General features: G+C 41.8%; 1 long non-coding RNA gene across 2 annotated transcripts; it reads left to right on the forward strand.

Moving 5' to 3' along the window:
- Positions 1-924: 924 nt before the first annotated feature.
- On the forward strand, positions 925-8,957 carry LOC132662469 (uncharacterized). 2 transcript variants are annotated; one of them, XR_009602597.3, is made up of 4 exons: positions 925-1,141; positions 2,221-2,356; positions 4,610-4,703; positions 8,437-8,957. It is a non-coding gene; the product is annotated as an uncharacterized LOC132662469 (long non-coding RNA). The 2 variants fall into 2 exon arrangements; XR_009602598.2 differs by lacking the exon at positions 8,437-8,957 and adding an exon at positions 5,399-5,902.
- Positions 8,958-9,770: the final 813 nt, after the last annotated feature.

Genomic DNA, 9,770 nt, shown 5'->3' on the forward strand with positions numbered 1-9,770 from the left:
GAAAAGAGAATACTTCAGTAAGACTTTTTTTTGGTTAAAACATAAGGTGTTGATGCTCATATTATAACATGTCCTTTTGAATCCACAATTTTGCTTATATTCCTATTTTTGTTCTCGTTGTCTTGAAAGGGTTTTACCTCCAATCCCTTAGCATCGCATCTGGAACATAGTAGGTGCTCAATAAATGTGATTTGCACGAATGAAAGAATACATAACAGTTGCTCAATGTTTTGAATGCTAACTATGTGCCAAGCAATGAGCTCAATAATCTCCATGCATTGTCTCATTTAATCAGCACAAATAACGTTGATCTGGCTGTTATTAATATTATCATTTAGCAAATAAGGAAACTGAGTTCCAGAGAGGTTAAATAACTTGGCTGTGGGTACATGACTAGTAATACTGGTAAGTGGTGAATCTAGATCAGACTCGGGTTCTGTTTGAGCCCAGAGCTTATATGCTTAGCCACAATAGGATAATGAATTAATAAGTGACTATTTTGACCTAGTGAATGAAATGAGAGGAAAGTATTACTGGATTTAAGGGATCAAAGTCATTAAAAACAAAATGCACTAATAGCTCTTTCAAGAACTTACTATCATATAAACAACAGAGAGTTCGGCAACTGTATGCTCCTGCAAGAGTCATTTGTTTGACATCAGATGTGTGCTACATGAAGTGGTAATCTACATGGTCCAATAATATGGTGGCCATCAGCCACATGTGGCTATCTCAACTTCGTTAAAATTAAGTTAAATTAAAAATTCACTTTCTCACTAGCACTGGCCACATTTCAAGTGCTCAAAATCCTCTGTGGCTACTGTGTTGGACAGTGAAGACATGGAATGTTTTCATCATCACGGAAAGTTCTGTTGGACAGTGCTGGACGAAGTTGCCTGGACACAGATATAAATAGCACACAGAACTTGTTCTTTAGGAGCTCCTGTTCTACTGAGGGAGAAGGACATGTAAATTAATAGCTATCATCCCGTAGAATAATGTGGGCAGATAGAAGAGGTTCTGAACTCAATGGTGGGAGATGAAAAGGATACAGGATGGGGAAAGCAGAAACAGGACAGCTTCACACAGTAATCGCAAACTGCTCTGAATCTTGAAGGAAGAGTAAAAAATTAGCCAGCCGGTAAAGATGGGACCTCCAGTAAGAAAGAAGGAATTCCAGACAGAGGGAACCAAAAACCTAAAGGCTCAAAGTCAAGAGGGAGCAGGGAATGGCAGGAGAAGGGCAGGAGAGAAGAGGGAGGGCTCAGGGAGGGAGGAGGAGGAGGGAGGAAGAGAGTAGGAGGAGGAAGGGAGGAGGGAGGGGGGAGAGAGAAGCAGAGAGGGAGAGGGAGAGAGACAGGGAGGGAAGGAAAGGGAGGCAGGGAGGGAGGGAGAGAAGACACAGAGAGAAGAGAGAAGTATTAGCATCAGATACCTCTCTGAATGTATTACAGGTCACTGAAGTTTAACCTGAGCTCTCTGTCTTAAACCCCTGATCGGCATTCTCAAAAGGGATGTTTATTTATTATTTGTTGCAAATGAAGCTGGAATAAGTGACAATTAGATGTCAGCCACAGCCCTCCTTCAGGTTTTTGACACAACCGCTGCCTTCCCAGCATTCACATATTCCACCAAATGTCTCCCTACATACATAAAGACTCCCCTATCTCCAGCCACTGTGTGTTATGTCTTTCCATTTTGTCTCCTTCAGAGCACATTTCACTATCTGAACTTATATGATCAATGCGCTCGTTTGCTTACTAATTTATTGTGAGTAATAAATAATAATTCTACACTAGAACTTAAGCTCCTTGTCAGCAGGAGCCTTCCTGTTTATTCAGGGCTCTATCCCCATCACGAGAGTGTACCTGGTACGTTATAAGCCTCACTAAATAGATATGTCAGCCAAGCAGTAACGGTAGAAGTGGCAGGTCACATTCGATGAGACCTCATTCCACAGCAGGCAGTAGGCTGGGTTCTCTAAATGCAGTATCTCAGGCGTTTCTCACACACAATTCGGAGACAGGTCTCTTTGAAACCCCATGTTACAGTTGAGAACACTGAGATCAGAGATAAGAAACTCACCCCAGCTCACGCAGCTGGTAAGTGGGGAACTGAGAAAAGAACACAAGCCTCGGAGAGGTTATTACCTAAGCTTCTAACCGACTCAGAGTGTGGCCTCCTCTTTACCTTTCCTGACGCTGCCTCTCAAATTACAAGATCAGCCAGATGAAGGCGGGAAGACGAAGTCACTTGGCCGGGGTCATGGAGGAGGTGAGACAGTGAAGGGTCTTCTGCTTCCACATCCACAAGGCTTTGTCTTCTTTGCTTTGCTGACTCTTCCTCAAATTTAGAGGTATTGCGTCTTGATTTGTTGACCTCAGTATCTTTCTTTGGCTCAAGAATGCTCTCAGAACAGTGCCTGGTACACGGCTCAATCAATGTTTGCTGAATGAATGAGCACGCATTCACTAATTTCAATACCTCTGTTGGTCACAGAGTTTGGGGATATAATGCTCTAGGGAGACGTTTCTGACTAAAATTTGTTGGCACATTCAAGTAAAATTACAAATGACTATTATTCAAGTAACAGCACAAATGACTACTCTCTATTTTTCCATATGTGAATGGATAACAGCAAAGATCCCGGAGCAGGAAATTAGGTTATGCAAATACCTTCAAGGGCCAAATTGAAAGTCACTCTTCATTTGAGGGGATTTATTAGCAATTCTTACCTTTTTCTTTCACATGCCCTATTTTACATTTCTGCTGCATTTAAGTTGAATGCTCGCTCCATCTAGACAATCTCCAGTACAAACAAAACAGCCAAATTAAGGCTAGTGAAGAAGCAGTGTTTTTTTTTTTTTTTTTTTTTATAGTAAGCTTAAGTGCCTGAGCAAATTATAGCCCAGCCAGCCAGAGCAGCAATGAGCCATTCCAATTGTAAATAAACATATACGTGGCCTATGGACAGCCAGCGTGCATCAGAGACATCTCAGGCAATTCATTTGAACATTCAAAAGGTTAAACCAGAAGGCAAGATTTGATGGGAATCATTGTGTCCCCAGCACCTAGGACATTGGCAGCTAAATAAATGCTGAAATGATACATGGTACGTGCTAAAATAAATATTTGCCAAATGAATAGGGAAGAAATGAGTTTGGTTTCCTAGAGATAGCTTCCATGGTGGTCTGTTTACCTGATGATAATGATCATGTGATTCCTGTAGAGGGTCACGAGGGCTCAGCTCCTATCTTTAGCAAGGCCATAATTCCTTGTTTGAGGTTCTTATTCTAGAGGAAGCGTTCTAGGGAGCACCCTGAAAGAGGACTGCTTTTTAATGGACACTTGCTATTCTTGCATTGGCTGGCACTCATTCCCTCGTCTTCAAATAACACCCTCCTCATTCTCTCTGGGAGGGCTATGTCTCTCCCACTCTTAGTCAGTGTTGGTTTAGGTGAGTCCTTGTCCAGCTGCAGGGAAAAGCCTGTAAGCCAGACTGGGCTAAGGAGAGTGTAATAACCCCCAGGCCACAGTCACATGAGTCATATTAAGCCAATCAGAGCCAAGAAGTCTCCATTCTGGAATTTTGCTGAGACTACCGGGGAAAGAGGTAAGCTTTTTCCACTAGAGCTGCTAGGAAGATAGACTGAAGATGGAGCTTCTAGAATAATCTTATGAGCAAACGAAGAGACCTTGCCTAAGAATTAGTCCAGTAGAGAATAAAACAAAGCCAAAGGTTAGGGAGACAAAAATCAAGGTCCTAGATCCAACCATGCCTGAATGCATCTTGCCTCTAGAGTTTTAATTAATGAGCCAGAAAATGGTCTTTTTTGTTGAAGCATGTTTGATTTAGGGTCCTGATATTATTTACAAATATCACTCTTTTGAAGAGCAATAATATTTCATACACTACCTCAAGTGCTTAATGTTGAAAAATTAACATCTAGCAAGCCTCAATCTTATAGTGCCTTGGTTGGTATATGAATACACAAAAAAGAAAGCCTTAGAAATATGGAATAACCATTCAGCCACCCTCTTCCCCAGCAAAATAATTTCCACTTTGCATTATGGATTAAGAGCTATAAAATGTCTATCCCTTCTGACCCAGTAATTTTAATGCTGGGACTCTGATTTAAGGAAATAATCTTAAGTAATAAAAAAGTTTTATACTCATAGATATTTATCATGATATTATTTATAATTACAGACAATCAAAAACAACTTAAGTACCCAATATATAGAAAAGGTCAGATAAGTTTTACCACAAAATATTATATAGTTATTAAAATCACATTTATTAAGAGTTTTCAATAATGTGTTTACAGCATAATGTTAATAGGAAAAAATCCTGTGTATTGTACAAACACACTGTGTTAAAAAAAAAAAAAAAGATCCACAAGTAGAAAAAAAAAATGGAAAAAAGTATCTCCAAATGCTAAAACTGGTAATCTTTAAGTGGTGGGACTATGGATAATTTTCTTCTCTTATTTGTACTTATTCTTTCTACTTATTTGTAAATAAGAATCTTAATTTTTCCTTAATTAACAGATATTATTTTATAGAGGAAAACATGATATTAAACTTTGAAAATAACTCTCTCCACTAGCTCCCCAATGGAGGTCAGCCAGCCTTGACTTGGATATGTCAAACCCGTCTACTTTGGACCATGAAAACTAGTGAATTCATGCAAAAGATCAGAGGTACAGCAACAAGCCCCTCATGTAATTGAACTCTGGGCATGTATCAGTCACCCATTCTATGAGCTCAAAATGAGAATGCACTAAAAGTTCTTACCACTGATCTACTTACATCTCTACAGGGGCTTAGTACCAAAAGCTATAGTTGGGACTATCATTACATCATTAACCTTATTAGTGAGAAAAGTTCAAGGCAAAACCTTAGCTGCACATTCCTCAGAATGATGCTTTTCAGGTACTTCTGGTCTCTGGGGGCACAAATGGAGGTCTTCTAGAGCAGAATATTGAGATTCCAATCCCCAGAGATCTCTTCTTGAATAAGCCAGTAGACTAGGCACTGAAAGGACCCAAGTTTGAACTTGTGCTTGTCCAATAATAAAACCTCAGAAAGGTAAACAGACCAGGCCAGAAGAAGAAGCTAGGAGACACATTGATGAAATCAGTGGGCATGGCTATGTCTGTTATTAATTGATCTGAGCACAAAAGATGGCTCTGGAACCATGAACCTCATTCGGGGCCTTGGGCAAACATAGCTCTCCCTCCATATACCAAGCTTCCTGTCACTCTGTGCCCAGTGGAAAGCCATTTCAGCTGCCATTTTGTCTCTTGATCAATGACCATAAGGCATATTCTGGGCCCCATTCCCAGGATAATGTACTGAGTAGGTACAAATGTGATAATTTTTATAAAACCACCAGGATGGCACCTGCAAACAGAAGAAAAAAAAAAAAAGGAAATGAATATACATCGCGAAGAAGAACACGTACCAGGGAGAATTTGCTTCCTCACATACCTGGGACAAATGGAGAGCAGCACATTCTCCACAGAACTGTGAACTCAGTAGGGCTTATTTCTTGGTCTCCCCTCTTCCACCAAAAGCTGATATTCAGAATGACTGTGACATCAGTTACATTAACCTTAGAGATAAGTAAACCACTTGGTTTTATCTGTATATTTAGTGTTTGTGTCTGTAGCAGTCAAAGGCCACTGATTACAGAATAGAAAAATAATTAAGCCCTTCCCATGAAGAAGCCTATGTGAAGAACCTTACACATATCTAATCCTCATAAAAATCCTATGAAATAAGTATTATTAACCTCTGCATGTACCTCCCCTCCCTTCCATTTTACAGATGAAGAAATCAAGAGAGTTCAAACAAACCTCCTGAGGTCACACAGTTAGTAACAATTAAAACAATTAAAACTAGGGGCAATCTGATTCCAAAGCCTGTGCCCTACTTTGTTCTCTAGAGATGTGGTCTGAGCATACATACCCTGTTTTTCTTTGTTTTTTTTTAATTTTTTTTTAACGTTTTATTTATTTTTGAGACAGAGAGAGACAGAGCATGAACAGGGGAGGGGCAGAGAGAGAGGGAGACACAGAATCGGAAGCAGGCTCCAGGCTCTGAGCCATCAGCCCAGAGCCCGACGCGGGGCTTGAACTCACCGACCGCGAGATCTTGACCTGAGTTGAAGTCGGCCGCTTAACCGACTGAGACACCCAGGTGCCCCACATACCCTGTTTTTCTATGCTTTAGAAATACAGTTCACAATGAACTCATAAGTCTTTCTATGATGTATATGCATATCAAATGGTCACATTGCACACTTTCAATATATATAATTAGACTTGTCAATTACTAATCAATAAAGTTTTTTTTTAAAGTGAAAAAACCAGAGCACAAGTTCAAAGGAAAACACAACCCAAATAGCATCCTCTGGCCCACCCAACATTTAAAATTTCTATTTGCCGTGTAATTTCTCAGTCAACAGTGAAAAGCATCAGACCCTGGCAAAGCACTGACTCCAGCTGCCAAATAGGAGGAATGTTTGGGTACAGGATGGTTTCTGAGTGAACCTGAACCTCACTCCACAGAGAACCACTCAGGTCTACTTCACAGGGTCCTGGGGGAGGGACCAGAGGACGTGCTGTGTGGGCCACAGCAAAGGGACCCACAGTGGCACAGCAGCGCCGGGTGAGGAATGGTCCACCCCACCCCTGGCATTAGCACCTCCTGTCTTCCAAGAGCCCCCTCACAGACTCCAGTGGCAACTTCTACCGAAGCACCAGCTCATCTCTTCCTGGTCTCTGAGGTGCCACCAGGAAACCAGGGAGTCAGGGAAAAGAGGAGAACAAGCCATACAAACTTCCTATCCACCCTGTGCCTCTGCCTTGAATGGGAGCAGAGGACTCAGGTCTTCTGACTGGCTCCTCTGGCATCATTTTTAGTACCTGTGTTCCTTTCAATGGGAGGAAGAGAGTAGGGAGCTAGGATCCCAGTTGAGAGAGTGAGCCTCCTGTGTAAAAGTCACTGTTCACTCTTTCCAGAGTCCTCTTCCTTCCTTGGGACCCTGCCATGTTTGTGGGGACACTGTGGGTAACAGGGGAGGGTGGAAGGGAGGTCACAGGCAATTCCTCCAAAACGCTCCGAAGCTACATGTGGCAAAAGAAGGGTAGAATTCCGGTATGCAAGAAAGCAAAGAAATGCTTCTGCGGCACTGAGCAACCTCCCCCAGCAAAGCTTCTCAGGAAGGGTAATAATGTAAACATTCAGCCATTAGAGGAAAAACCTCACCCTTCATGCCACCCTCCCCACCATTAACGACATTGGCAGCCCTATTAAAATACAAGTCTGATTTGTGTTTAATGATCTTGAAAGGAAAGTAATTGCTTGGGTATTACCATTCGAATGTTCCTAGAAGCACAGATAATATTTACAATCGGATTGTCCTTTCTCAGGGAGGGTGGGCAGGCAGGCAGGGCTCCCTAGGCCATTTGAAGCTGAGGCTGAGAAATGATCTCAACAATCAGCTTAAGGGTCTTGGAGCTCAGAGTATATTTTTCTCTTCCTTCTTTTCACTGTCAAGAGGCTCCTGGGTAATAACCCTACCCCTTTTCTTCTAGGAAGGGAGTCAGTCATTGAGGAATTTGAGAAGGGTACACTATATCATTCTCGGGGAGTGAAACCTAATCAAAAAGCAAAGATAAAAGAGAGATCAAATGAAGTAATAGCCCAAACAGATGGATTTAAATTCAAGCCAAATTGTGTAGCTATGTCAATGTTCCTAGAGCATCAGTTTATAGATTTGTGAAGGCACCCAATGTTACTGTTCCAAGAAATACACAGCTGAATGCATGGAGGCCAGGCTATAGCACACAGTATTAACCACCCAAACTAGGGGGTGACACAGTTCCCGGTTCAAATCCCAGCTCAGCCACCTAATAGCTTTATGACCTTGGGAGAAAGTAATTTTACTTCTCTGAGCTTCAGTGCCCTCATTCAAAAAATAGAAATGATAACGGGACCCACCACTTAGGGTAATCATAGGAATCCAGAGAGGTTCTAGAAGCAAAGGACTTTGTACTGCAACTGGCAAAGTGTAGGTACTCAATCAATGTCTTTGGTTGTTGTTGTTGTTGTTAAGATTTTATTTTTATGTAATCTCTATACCCAATGTGAGGCTCAAACTCACAACCTTGAGATCAAGAGTCACATGTTCCACTCACTGGGCCAGCCAGGTGCCCCTTCCTTGGTGATTAGTAATATTAAAAAGGTGAACGAGGTTCTAACTGTCTTCAGTACCTGGCCTCCCATCACTACTATACTATTCTGGCACTTGTGTATTTTGCGTGCTCAGCATCAGTAGCATCTTGCTCTCGTGGCTGCACACTCAGTTCTTGGTGCTTCCGCATCCAAGAGGTTGTAGAAACCACAGCAATTCTGCTCATTTTACAGGTTAAGAACCTGCTGAAAGCTTTGCCAAGGCGATGACCTCTCAGGCAAACCTCAGAATGGATTTGGTTTGGTCAGATTCAGCCTTCCCTCTCCCAGGCCATGTAATCTTCATCATATACCTGCATTTTATGGACAAGTCTGGCCTGTGTACCTTCCCTTTGAACTAAAAATCTGGACTGGAGGCCACAGACAGTGAACCACCAGTGAGAACAGAAAAATCTGGAAGAATCTGGAAGGGTCTTGAATCTGAAAGACAAAGAAATATGGTAAAGGTAAATTATTTCATTCAACTCCCAGATCATGGGGTGCTGGCTCCCAGCAAGGGGCTGAAAAATGGCGGGTAGCATCATTGTCAACATTATGACATGCACCATCTATAATCTGTGTGTACTTTCTCCAATTCTCTTTCCTCTCCTTCCCTATGTCACTTTGTTACCTCACAGAATGGGGTTAATGCTTTGCTAGGTAGGGGAAGGACTCACTCTTTATCAAATGCCTCCCTCTCTCACCAAACTTTATTAAAAAATGAAGACCTCTGCATATCTTTATTCCCAAATTTAAAACTACAATCTGTGGGTCTTAGTAGTTTCACATAATACCTAGAATTTTTCTTTTATTCCTAACCCTACAGACTTAGCATACATATAAAACATAGAATTTTATTGCTAAAGGAGACCTTTGGAATCATTAAGCCCCATCTGGTCATTTTACAAATAAGGAATCAGGCCCAGAAAGGTTAAGTGACTTGCCCAAGATACACAGCTGCTATAAGTTGGGCCAGAATTTCTGACTAAGGTCTTGGCTTTTCAATTAATACTAGATAAAGTGATAATTGAGAGGTTATATTTGTTGGGGATTTGACCTAGCATATGTGTGTGTGCATGTGTTTGCATGTGTGTATGCGTGCGTATGCGTGTGTGTGTGTGTTTATGTGTAGCAGGTAACAGCCAGCTCTTGGGGGGGGGGGGGTTGGTAAGGTGGGGGTGGGAATACTGGGAATTAATGTTAAATGGCAGCATCCATAAACATTCCTGCAACCCCACAGGACTTTCTCTGCCATTTATGCCCCATTTTGCTAACTAAGTTTCTTTAACATTGCTTCTCAAAGAGTGGTCACTAATCTGAGTACTTGTTACAGATGTGAGCTTTTAGACCCTACAGGGGACTTAGTGCCTCAAAATCTCTGGAGGTGGCTCAGGAATCTCAGTTGTATCAAGAATTCCCCATGATTCTTTGTGTGCTCAAATATGAGCAGCACTGAGTTAAGAGCCATCCCAGGGTTATACTAAGTCCTGTAAGCACAGGGATTATAAGCATGGGCTTAGGCCAGACAG

This window comes from Panthera onca, chromosome D1 (genome assembly GCF_046562875.1).
Source record: "Panthera onca isolate mPanOnc1 chromosome D1, mPanOnc1 haplotype 2, whole genome shotgun sequence".
NCBI lineage: Eukaryota > Metazoa > Chordata > Mammalia > Carnivora > Felidae > Panthera > Panthera onca.